The sequence below is a fragment of the Xenia sp. Carnegie-2017 genome, unplaced genomic scaffold, assembly GCF_021976095.1.
Source record: "Xenia sp. Carnegie-2017 unplaced genomic scaffold, XeniaSp_v1 HiC_scaffold_26, whole genome shotgun sequence".
Classification (NCBI taxonomy): Eukaryota; Metazoa; Cnidaria; class Anthozoa; order Malacalcyonacea; family Xeniidae; genus Xenia; species Xenia sp. Carnegie-2017.
The window spans coordinates 350,272-364,239 of NW_025813489.1; the positions used below are offsets into that span (position 1 = coordinate 350,272).

The 13,968-nt window shown below is 32.2% G+C and overlaps 1 pseudogene; it reads right to left on the reverse strand.

The window, feature by feature from the left end:
• The window catches only part of LOC124453907, a 90,842-nt pseudogene extending 81,275 nt beyond the window's left edge, over window positions 1–9,567 (reverse strand).
• Between the last annotated feature and the right edge of the window lie 4,401 nt (window positions 9,568–13,968).

Here is a 13,968-nt window from a genome sequence, read left to right on the forward strand (position 1 = left end):
TAGAATATCAAAGTATAAATCTATATTTACGAAAGGCTATGAAGCAAATTTTACAGAAGAGTTGTTTAAAGTGACTAAAGTTATTAGAGGAGATCCGAATTTATATGAGATAGAAGATTTAGAAGGAGAGCCTATAATCGGTAAATTTTATGAAAAGGAACTATCAGTTGTAAATAAGAAAGATGATGTTTATAGAGTTGAAAAGATATTAAAACGTAAGAATTTTAAAGGTAAAAAGATGGTTTTAGTTAAATGGTTAGGTTATGATAATAAACATAACAATTGGATCCCTGAAAGTGAAATACAAAATATAGAGTAATCTATATAATGGCAGAAAATTTTGATTATATTGAATTAGAAGATAAGAAGCAAGAAGATAATAACGATGATAATGAAGATAATAACGATGATAATGAAGATTGGCAAAAGTTTCAATTTATTGATGAAACGTCATTTAATGGTGATAATTTTGGTGTAACAATAAGAAAAAAGACAAATAAAACTAATACTCTTCCTGATGTTCCTACTTCCACTCCTGTTTATACAAATATTAATAGACCTGAAAATGAAGTTTCTTTTGCTGTTGAAAATTTCATTACAAAAAATTATAAAAAAGAGTTTAGATTTAATCACCTAAAAGGTATGGCAGCTTATGAAGGTTTAAATTTAAAATTAAATTTAGGTAAAACTGATATAAATAATATTACTTACAAACCATTAAATACAAGAAATAAACGAAGCAAAAAAGGTATAATTGTTTTGACACGTAATAATAATGGAATACTACAATATAATAAAAATAAAATTGCTAAAGAAGCTGTTAAACAATTTAAAAACGAAATTAAAAGAATTATTAATTTGCAAGATGAATTTTTGGAAACTGAAGAGAGTATGCCTATGGTTGATTTAAATAATAAATATACAGAAAATTTCAATCAAATAACTAATCAAGAAATCAGAGAACATAAGGGTGTAATGACTCCATCTGGAACTATTGATAAAAGAACACGCCCACAATTCATAGAAGCACAAATAAATCACTTTTCTGAAGAGCTAAACAAAACTATAGCTAGAATAGATGAAATAGAAAATGAAAATGGTATTGGCAACGATATTGATGAATTAACTAATTTGCATGAAAGAGCCGCTGAATTAGAAATTATAATTAAAGAAGAACAAGAGCAATTAGATAAAGAGGATGTACGAGAGGAACAGGAAGAAGACATTACTAGATTACAACGATTTAAAGAATGGGTTAAGGAAAATATCCCAGGATTATCAGCTTTAGCTATATCTGTGGCTGGAATAATTACAACCATTGTCATTGGTGCAAGAAAAGCAATCCTACAAGGTGCTCAAGCTACTAGTAAATTTTCTAAGGCTTTAGCAAATCTAGGTAAAAAATTATGGCCAGTGTTAGGATCATTATTGAATATTATCTCTCAGGCTATATCTTGGGGAGCTAAAGGTTTAGCATGGTTAGCTTCTAATCTTTGGATTTTAGCTATTGCTGCTGCTTTGTTAATATATGATAAGTATAAACAAAGAAGAAAATAAAATATGTTTTAATATATATGAATAGATTATTACAAGAAGAGCTTTTACCTGGTTATAAAAGGACTGCTATGACAAAAATTAAAGGTAACCGTACTTTTTATAGTATAACCTTTAATCCTAATAGTCTTAAACCGAATGAACAAGTTTATGTTAATATTCCGAAATTGAAAGCAAATAGTTGTTTAGTGCCTGGTTCACTTAATCTATCGTTTGATCTTAAAATCAGTAATGCAAAAAGTCACTTTTTAAATAATCTCAGTAAGATTTTACAACATAGACTACAAATTAAAGTGGCTGGGGAAACCCTTTACGATTGTAGTGAACATAATGTTATAAGTGTATACAAAGACTTGTGGTTACCTAAAAGTGATAGACAAGGCCTTATTGAATATGGTATATGTAGTGAAAATTTACGAAAACTTATTTCTAAGGATGATAGTTCTACAACAAGTGGAAATTCAGAAAAAGTATCAGATAAATTAATGTTTGATATTTATGGGACAAGACAGAAAATTAATATTGATAATATTCTTAAAGATCATGGTCTTTATTGTCCTTTCAATATGAATAATAACTTTCAATACATAATAACATTACCCCCGAGCGATCAAGTCCTTATTCCTCAAAGCGGTCAATCTAGAGGTGATTATGAATTAGAAAATATCCAACTAGAATATGAAGCTATTGAGAATCAAGAAATTGCAGATGAGGTGACAAATTTATATTCTGTAGGAAGAAGTCTATTTTATCAACATATAACCCTATTAAAAAAGGAAAAATGGGATAAGTCAAGTACATTACAGAATGTTAACGTCAATGTACCTCGTAAAAGTATGAAAGGTATTATACTACTATTCACAGACAATTCAATTAGTGATAGCGAGGAATTTATATATCCATTAATCGATGAAGTAAAATTGACTATTGAAGGTGTACCTAATATGATTTTCGCCCAAGGTATGAATAAAACACTCTTTTATGAAGAAGCAAGAAAATTTTTTGATAGAACTATTCCTATAGATTGCTTCATGACAATTGAAAAATTTTATAAAGATAAATTTGCATTAGTTATCGATCTACGCACCTTTCAAGAAAAAAATATTGCTGGTAATGGAAAACGAATTGTTAATACTCAAAACGGCATTCTGCTTGAAATTAAAAAGAGAGCATATACAAAAGATTTAAACTGTTACATCTATGTTTTTAGTGATGCTCTTGTTCAATTTGTTAATAATGATTTACAAAGTATTCAATACTAAATAACTAGTAATATATAAATGGACACACCCTTTAATATGATTATTGTAGGCATGACGAATTGTGGTAAAAGTCATTACCTTCTCACAATGTTAGAAAAAAACTTTAATAAACATTTTGATTATATCATTTTATTATGTCCAACGCTATCATATAATAAAACCTATCAAGAATTTAAATATATACATGATAATGATTTAATTAAAGTAGAATGTGACCAAGATCAGGTAGATATTGTTTTAAAATATGTTAGTGATGTATATAAAGGGACAAATAGTCTTATTATACTTGATGATTGTGCAAGTTGCTTAGATGTTAAAAATAGGACATCAGAATTAATAAGATTAGGGTTCAGTGCTCGTCATTATGGGCTTAGTAGTATCGTTATTACACAGCAATTGACAAGTATTGCCAAACCTTATCGTGAAAATATAAGTTATTTAGTTACATTTTATAATCCAAACCGCAATGATATGAAAACCATATTTGATGATTATCTTTATGGTTTTCAGAAAAATGATATAGAAGAAATAACCAAAAAATTGAAAAATAATAAGTATGCACATTTAGAAATTCAACTTGTATACCCATACCAATGGAAAATTGTTATTCCGCAATAAAACATGTGTTATATATATATATGCCAAAGCGTAAAGAGCCTGAAACAATTAATGATATAATTAATGAGATTGATTCCACAAATGATATTATCAAAGACGCGGTATGTGATGAAAATATACAAGATAAACCGCAAGAAAGTTTTAATAAAAGAGATCAACTACTTAAACTAGCTGAATATGGTGATTTAGACAAGTCAGTTGCTTACATTAAAAAAGCTAGTCAAAAAATTATTGATAAATTATACACTGAATACGAGAAAAAACGATTACAAAAAGCTAATGAGTTTTTAACTGATTTAGTTATATCAAAATTTTCAGATGTATTAAAAGGGTTTGATGCTATTGAAGATCCAAAAGAATTAACAAAACAGCTTAAATCAGACGACCTTTTAAAACGAGATGTTTACAGTTTAGTAGAAAAAGTATCACCCTTTTTACCCTTCTTAGGATTTTTGTCTGGTGGTATTACAACTATTAAACATGTTTATGAACATAAAAATAATAAACCGGATATAAAATCTGAGGAATAATATAAATGAGCTTATTTTATGGACATGATACACAGACAGATATTAATGTAAATATACAAGGATCTGTAGATAAAACGCATCTATCAAATAACTACTATACTAAAACACAAGTTGATAATAAATTTAATGACCACTACTATAATAAAAATCAAACTGATGGTAAGTATGCTCTGATTTCTAATTTAAGTAAATATTATACTAAAACACAAGCTGATAATAAATATGTTCTTGTTTCAAGATTAGCCAACTATTATACAAAGAATGAAACAAATGGTAAGTATGCTTTAAGTTCTAATTTAAGTAAATATTATACAAAGTTAGAATCAGATAATAAATTTAATGACTACTATACTAAAACACAAGCTGATGGTAAGTATGTTTTGACTTCTAATTTAAATAACTATTATACTAAAACACAATCTGATGGTAAGTATGTTTTGACTTCTAATTTAATTAACTATTATACTAAAACACAAGCTGATGGTAAATTTAATGACTACTATACTAAAACACAAGCTGATGGTAAGTATGTTTTGACTTCTAATTTAACTAACTATTATACTAAGACTGAAATAGATGATATAGTAAATAGTAAAATAATTTATTATAGTAACCAATTAACTTATAACACAAATGTTAATAGTCAACAAAATATTATTAGAATTTATTTTAATAATATTACATTTGTTGAATTTACACTTTTATTAATAAATCCATCTGACAACTCTAAAACAATTAAATTAGATATTATGGTAGATAAGATTAACAAAAAATTTATCATTAAACCAACAAACAATAACGAAAAAAAGATAGCTAGTGTAATACTAGATCTATATCGCACATACTGTGTTGATGATAATTTCAATTATATTGAGATTATTGTTGAACCAAAAAAAACTTCAGCTTCACTCGGATGGAATGAATGGGCAAGAAAATGGCTTAATACATTTAGTGGATTAACAAAAATGCAAGTTTATTCAGACCATAAATCTACATTATCTATGATTTATAACGGTTATTCAACAAGTTTCGGTGCTACTATAGAAGATAATATTTTAGCAACTGAAAAATTTGTAAATGATGAAATCGAAAAATTAAAAAAATTCATTAAAGATAACTATCAAGCTAAAAATTAATAATGCTACTCAAATTTGATTACATATAACATAACTTTTTGAAAGTATTTTATAAAGACGGATTAACGCATAATAACCTTTTGTAAAGACCGTTTTTAAAACATATAGATTCCATAGTTTTATAAAGATGTTTTATTAACACTTGATTTTTGAAGAGCATTTCTTAAGCCTCTGTTAGAGTAAAATCATACATACCTGCTCCTCATTTTTGACTACATATCACATAACTGTTTGTAATAAGTAATTAATACAAAAGCGATATACAAAAGAATTCAAAATCCTGAAACAATTATTAAAAACACTTTTAACAAAAATTATATGACACTCGCTTGACAGACAAATTAAAAAACATATAGATTCCATAGTTTTGTAAAACATTGTATTATTATACATTAAACAACCATTGTTGAAAAACATGCACTAAGACACGCGCGCCGCTACTGATATTTTAATAACACTTGATTATTAACACTTGATTATTAAAGACGGTTTTTTGAAGAGCATTTCTTAAGCCTCTGTTATTCTCGAATATTCTTCGAATATTCATCGAATCCATGGGAGGCGACCCCAATTTTTCACTTCGTGAAAAATTTTCCCAATGTCGCCTAAGAATTATCGGGGGCTCCATCCCCTGCTCAATTTTAGCGTAGCTAAAATTTGCGCTGCCGAGCCCCCTCAAAACCAATGCTTTCTTAACATTTGTTTGTAAAGACGGTTTGTAAAATTTGAACGCACCTATATATTTCAAAAACATATAGATTCCATATTTTGAAAAGATGTTTTATTAACACTTGATTTCTAAAGATAGTTTTTAAAGAGCATTTCTTAAGCCTCTGTTATTCTCGAATATTCTTCGAATATTCATCGAATCCATGGGCGACCCCAATTTTCACTTCGTGAAAAATTTTCCCAATGTCGCCTAAGAATTATCGGGGCTCCATCCCCTGCTCAATTTTAGCGTAGCTAAAATTTGCGCTGCCGAGCCCCCTCAAAACCAATGCTTTCTTAACATTTGTTTGTAAAGACGGTTTTTTGAAGAGCATTTCTTAAGCCTCTGTTATTCTCGAATATTCTTCGAATATTCATCGAATCCATGGAGGCGACCCCAATTTTCACTTCGTGAAAAATTTTCCCAATGTCGCCTAAGAATTATCGGGGCTCCATCCCAATTTTAGCGTAGCTAAAATTTGCGCTGCCGAGCCCCCTCAAAACCAATGCTTTCTTAACATTTGTTTGTAAAGACGGTTTTTTGAAGAGCATTTCTTAAGCCTCTGTTGTCCTTCGGACAAAACGGGGCGAGCCGAAAATTCTAGCTAAAGCTAGAATTTTTTACCCACCAGCTCGCATGAATTCTCGGCGATCCCATCCCCCTGCTCAATTTTAGCGTAGCTAAAATTTGCGCTGCCGGATCGCCTCCGAAACGATGCTTTTTTAACACTTGATTTCTAAAGATAGTTTTTACCCAAGGTTATATGTAGTATAGTACATGGGGGGATATAGCGCACTTTTAGTGCGCTAGAACCCCCATGTACTATACTACTTTTACTGGAGCAAATATATTGCCTTCCTAAAAATTCAACTTTTCCACTTTGCTATTCTACCTATTCAAATAGAAGAACAGTTGTCACAGATTCTTTTAAGGGGATACACTGGCTGTTTGTATAAATCAACTCGAAAATCATTTCATGTGGCTTGCTTGTAATTTCTATGAACAATTTTAGTTTTCTCATCTGATATGCGTGTTTTGGATGATCAGAAGGGGCCCGAGAGTCAACTATAAGTTTGTAAATGATGATCGTCCAGGTTAATAAAGTCCTGAGAAGGACTGTTTTTGTTGTTGTTGACTGATGTTTCGACAACCTTAGCGGTAGTCATCTTCAGAGTCAAAAGAGGAGTAAACGTCAGGTTAGCCGTATTTGTTGTCTGGTTCTTACGTCAGTGTATTGTGTGTGCAGGAAATGGGTATTGTCATTGTGGATTAGTGTGAAGTGAAATATTTTATTTTTAGTTGTGATGTGTGATATAGGTGTGACGTTTTAGTTGTAATGTGTGGGTGTCAATTGTGTATTGTCATTGTGAATTAGTTTGAAGTGTGATGTTTTTTAGTTGATCGTTTGTTTGTATTGTGAATAAGTCGTTTGTAAGGTGCCAGTAATTGCTGTGATCTGTTCAGGGGGGTTTGTTTCTAGTTGGTGTACCAACTTTCTAATGTAAGCCGTTGTCTATAGTCAGTACTGTAAGTGATGCATTTTGCCGAGTCCCAGTCAATGTTGTGCTTTGTGATTCGGTGATGTTCGGCAATGTGATTAGTTTTGTCGTGTTTCTTAGTAGCTCGTTTGTGCTCAGTAAGTCTTATGTTTAAGTTCCTGCCAGTTTCCCCGATATAGGAGGCGTGGTAGTCGGAGCAGTTTATTTTGTAATCTGCACCTTGTCGTTCGTTTGGGTTGTTCTTTGTCCTTTATGTTCGTTAGTACTTGTCGTAACGTTGTGATTGGTTTATGTGCGACACGTATGTTGTATGGTCGTAAGATACGCGAGATATTATCAGACGTACCTTTGATGTAAGGTATCGTTGCTGTTGTCACTGAGTTGTTCGTTTCGTTGGGTTCGTTGGGTTTGTACGTGTTGCGCTTGATAAAGTCAGAGTTATAGTTGTTTTTGTCGAAAACACGTTTGAGATAGTTGTTTTCGTATTGTAAAGCGTCCTGTGAATCACATATGATTTGTGCACGTCTTGTTAATGTTCTGATTGTGTTCATATGATTTTCTTGTTAATGTTCTGATTGTGTTCATATGATGTTCTTGTTAATGTTCTGATTGTTAATGTTCTGACATATGATTTGTGCACGTCTTGTTAATGTTCTGATTGTGTTCATATGATGTTCTTCTTAATGTTCTGATTGTGTTCATATGATTTGTGCACGTCTTGTTATTGTTCTGATTGTTTATGTAGGGTTGTAAGATTATTGGTCTAGTAGTCGGTCCGGGTTTATTAACCTGGACGATCAACATTTACAAACATATCAGGATTATACCAATCTGGACAATCTACATTTACAAACACATAATTTTTTGCGTTACATAGAAGATGGCGATTCACGTAGGAGACGTACGTAGCCGGCATGTTAGTATGAGAAAACTAATTATGAAATTCAACGATATCATCGTTTGCTTCAATAATAGAGAGCTAAATTAAAAACGTAAAACTAAGGCGAAAGAAAGTTTAAAAAAAAAACATAGAAACCATAAACTAAAACGATATAAACTCAAAGCAACACAGATAACTCACTCCACAACCGCAAATTCCAAAAAACTGAAGTGAAAAACCTCTTCAAAAAAAATCTTGCTTGCGCACAGGTGTTACAGCCTTTCGTACGGCACCGTAACGACTTAGGCCGATGACGAAATAGAATGCTACTTACTTGATCGGATGATGTAACGGCAACGGCTTTCAAGTTGGTAACAAACACATCGTTGACTTGTTTGCCATTGTTTGTGGTTACTTGTTTAATCTCATGTTTGCTGTCTGGGTTTCCAAGGAGATCACGTATTGTCGCGCTGTATATTTCGAGAAAAGACGCTTGTATCTCGTACTACATAAAGTTTTGGGAAAAATCATGATTGAATAAATGGCTGGAAAAACCCCAATCGAGCGATTTAACATAATCATGTGTCGTGAGCTACATGTATCTTTCTGAAAAGTCAACTCTCGTCATTAATAATATACTTTATGTGTACAAAATTGACATTTATTACCTTCCAACCTTTACTCATGAGATCCTTGGCACTAAAGAAGACTTGTTCCATAGCACGTGGTATCACACCCACGTATCACGGCCTTTGATATCACTTTCCATTGTAAATGTTTTACCTGATCCAGTCCGACCATACGCAAAGATGCAAACATTGTATCCATCAAGCACACTTTGAACTAGCTGTGCTGTTTCTTGATAAATCGTTACTTGAGTGGTTTCTGGACAAAATGCTTTGTCAAATGAAAATGACATTCTGGCTTGTTGGCTTTTCTTAGACAAAGTACTAGACTAAACAGGAAAGTTCGCAAAACATTTGAATCAATCTTCAATATTCACCAAACAACGTTGGTATGTTTATGTACGTACGTAAACATAAATAAACGGAACAGCGTAATGTTCCCAATAAAAGATTGAAAGGTCTACATAAATAAACACATACCTTGTTGTTATTGCGTAGAATAATATCAGTGTCATTGGCGAACTCCATATTAGTGAGCGAAACACTAGTTTCTGAAGGCAGACTTGGCCGAACACGACAATAGACGCGAATGTTACCCTTCAACTCTTGTACTTTATTACGAAGCTGACGTCGTATTGTCTCCTTACCTCGAAGTCTCGCCTCCAGTTCACAAATACTATCTTGATGTTCGCGTAACTTACTTTCAAATTGTAAAAACGCTTGCCTGACGATCGTTTTCCATTTTGTAAGCATCCTTTAATCATGAACACAATTTATAATTAGCGATAAAATATTTGTGCGGCTACCTGCACAGCAATACACGCATAAACATATTATGTCTCTAAAGATATACACGCCGTGTTACACTGGGAGTTTTTACACAATAAAATACAATAAACAAACGAGGCGAGTTTCATTATGCTTTACGATGATCTGTTTTTTTTGTCGTGTTGAAACCATTTACTTTTCAAACACTTATATTTACGGTTCAAACCATTTACTTTATTCCGAAAACACCCTCTCGATTTCGCCTCTTAACTCAACTTCTGTCTTTTCATTCAGACGATTTCGCCATTTTTTACTCAATGCTGCAGCCTGAAGAAAAAGCTTTGTCAACCAGGACACAAAAGTATATTTATACGTAGAGCACGAGACGACTTTTCAGCATTTAAATCAGTAAGATCCAACGGACTCTAAATGTTCCCTAACTCTCATACGTACTTTTGGAGTGCGACAAAGAAATCGCGCTTCTTAAAATCAACAGCAAACTAATTTCTTCGTCAGAATTTCGCTAATTTTTTTGCAAAGCAAGCAATCAATGAAGTGAAAGTAACGTTTTTAAATCGTTGATCCAGAGGGTTCAGATCACTTTGCATTAAATTTATTAAAAAACAAACACGGAAAAGTTTAACAATCCGCCTACAAAAAACGTACAGATTATATTCATGCATCTCTATCTAAGGAAATTTCACAGTTCTAAATGAAATGCTAAGGCAAAGAAGTTCGCAAAGACGAATGTTTCTAGGCAGCATTTCTAATCCATGGGTAAGTCATAAAATCAAATCGGCAATAAAAAAACCTGACTTATGCCTGTTTTTCACTAGCTACGTATCGTAAGGTATCGTAACAAAACGTAACATGGCGCATGCGTGCTTGCGCCTATTGACCATCAAATTCATAAGTACGCATGCGCCATGTTACGTTTTGCTACGATACGTTACAATACGTGGCAAGTGGAAAACAGGCTTTAGTGACTTAAATGTTTCATTAGCGTAGCAAGCCCGCAAGTAGAACTCCTGCTATGTAAAGTTTAGAGCACTATCATCAATCATTTTAAAGAAAATGTTTTACAATTATTAAACACAAAAATTTGCATAGCACGACCAGATTTACAGGTGACCGCCCCAATGTAATGTTTCAATGTTTCGTCGTAAGTTCCTAACAGAGAAAAGCAATTATGCATTTCAAAACCAAAATCATTCAAAATACATACTTCTTGCATTTCTTTTCTTTCATCACCACGTTTCCTTGAAGTTGGTGTTTCTGTGACTCCAATCATTTATATTAAAGGACATTGGCAACGAAAATTTTTTTCATGCGTTTATTATAGATTGCTATTGAATACTTAATCTCGTGTTTTCGTGTCTCTTTTGAATTTTGCTGTTGAGAAAGTTTGAATATAGTTGACCTGATGTGCTTCATTTACAATGAAGCACATCACATCGGCACATTACTTCTGTCACATCGTGTTTCACTTTAAGATGTTTTTCACGAGATTTCAATTTCGAAAAATTCGAATAACAAAATCGATGAAAAACTACAATTCACAAGAAACTAAAAAATAGAAGAAAAAACTATGCAATAAATGCTGTATTTCTTGAAATAGATAATATTATAAATAACAACTATCTCACTTCACAAATCAATTCAGTTTCTCTGGTTATTAATTGTGTGCATAGAGGAGTGTATCTAAATATATTCATCATAAGAAGCCTATGTACTACCACTTTAACATAACATATAAATTCATTCGCACACGGCACCATACAAATACGAAAGGTCAACGTACAAATAACATTCAGACTATTCACTAGCTGGAACAGAAGTCTATTGTTGTGTCTTAAGTGTTGAATGAAGCACATATGACACAAACCTGTCGAATAAGATCTTTGTCTTGACTTAATGCTTGTACACGGAAAAAACTTGATATCAAGCTCAATGGAATATAACCTTCTGCATCCATCTGTTGCAAGGAAGGAAAAAAAGATGAAGAAGCTAAATGAATCAACACTAACCATTCATTACTTCAACATGCAACCTCTACGTATATATGAATGCTACCACCGTCACATGTTCACCAAAAACCAGTAAAATTTCCCAAAATTTTGGCGCAAAAACCAGAAGTTAAAAAAAAACAACCAACACAAGGATGTATAGGTACAGATGTATACAACACATATCTCTATTTTCTATTTACGTAGTTCATATTTTCTGCAAAGTATAGGTTTGCATGTCACTAACATGTACGTATGTACACAGGACTAGTACATATTTTTGAAGAAAATGTACTCAAAAAATGCTAATTTCAAATTTTAAAAGTATTTTTCAACAACATAAGGAGCATACACATGTACAAAGAGAGCTAATGAACTAATTCTGCTTTTCATTTGCATGCTTTTTAGCTTATATTAATTTGACAAGACATTGATGTTTTCTACTCAGACATTTTTGTTTTATGACATTTTGGTTTTATCACATTTTGTTTTTCAAGACATTGATGTTTTATGGCTGATATTTTGCAAATTTTGATTAAAAATACTATGGGAACCAGGTATTAAATTAGCATTTAAAAAGTGAAATATTGCAATTTATAAAATTGCATGTGGATAGCCGACACAATAAAGTCGGCTAATGTTTATTTACACTTCAGTTTGCCTAACTCTGCCGATAGTCTTGAGAAGGTCTAAAATAAATATCTAGTGCAAAAAACATATCAGCAGGACATCTACTTAAAAATGCCTGTTGCCTGAGATACACATCATTCGTCAAATTTTCAGTGCTGAAGTAGTATTCACTACAAAAAATGTAAAGTTTAATGTCATCACTTGTCATCACAACAATCATCAATGCAATCATTTAGCTAAGTATTTTGCACAAAAAATATCTCATTCAGGAAACAGCTCATCGCCACGTTTATTCATTTACTCACATTTGTCTTCTAATGTCATCTTTCAACAATAACTGGTGAAGCATGTTACTATAATTACTATTGTCATAGTAACAAATTCCTGAGAAGGTCTGAGCCATATACATTGTCGTATCACAAGGAGTGAGATTAGAGAATTGATATGAGTTGTTAGCGTACTGCATCTGACGATCAAAACCTAAACGTAAATTATAAGCATGACGAATTGTCAAAACACACAGTATTCATTTACAATGCTTCTACTTATAAACCAAGGTCCAAATAAATGCTTTGCTAACTGCAAGTTGCAAGACATTACACACATTTTTTTCATTTATAATATCATATCTTAATTATAGTTATAATTTATATCATAGATCTTAATAACACAATATTCAAAAAATCGTTTCTTTTTGGAGGTGGTTTAAACAAGCATTTTTACCAGTTTCCGACCTCTTCCTCCTCCACGTCGTCCTCTTTCACCTCCATATATACCACCAGCACCTCTCTTACCTCGACTTCTTTCACCACCACGCCAGCTTGATGAACGTCGACTGTATTGATTATCCTCAGAATTCAAGTTCTCTCCCTCATTTCCTTTAGGGTCAAGTGGTAAGGGAACCCATTTTTGACGATTTCCTGAAATTTCACAAAAGATAATAAGCGAACAAATCAAATGAGACAATCTTACGTTTGAAACGAATACATACACGTATATACAGTACCGCTCACGTATATCTTAAAAATTTTTTGCATATTATACGCATATGATACAAATATAATGTGCGTAAATTTTAGCTGTTCCAGGGGAGCGTTTAATAGATAGAACACGTTTAATAGATAGGGGTGTTTAGATCATTTTTATTGCATTAGTTTAAACAAGTAAAAAGAAAACATTAACTGAATATAGGGTTTCTCAGCCAAATCAACAACTTACTATAGTAATGATGTATAATTGAAGTAGGATGAGTGTGTCTATTAGAAGCAGGACGTTTACTTGATAGGGAATGCTTATTGGATCATTTAAAGCAATTGAAATCGCCTCTATTGCTTATTATATGCATGTCGCACAGGAAAAAATTCCCCCATCCTTCCACAGAACAATAATTTGCTTCTTTGCATAAGGTGAAAGCCTTTTTCCAGACTTCATTGATCCAGTGTTTCACAGTTAGGAGTGAGAACTCTGGTAAGTGCTTCACGTATAAATACCTTGAATGCGCATGCGTATATAATCAGTGTATATGCTACGTGGATCGGATAAACATTATATCTGTATCATGCGCGTATCAAAGTGCATCATCATACGGGTAGCGATTAAGATATACGCGAGCGGTACTGTACATGTATATAATTGGCAATATTATATCTGCAGGGCATAAGTATGTAGTAAACCAATATTAAACTAATAGCTGAGTGGAGCATATTAACAATAACATTTATTAAATCTTAAAACATCATTTTTTGCTTCT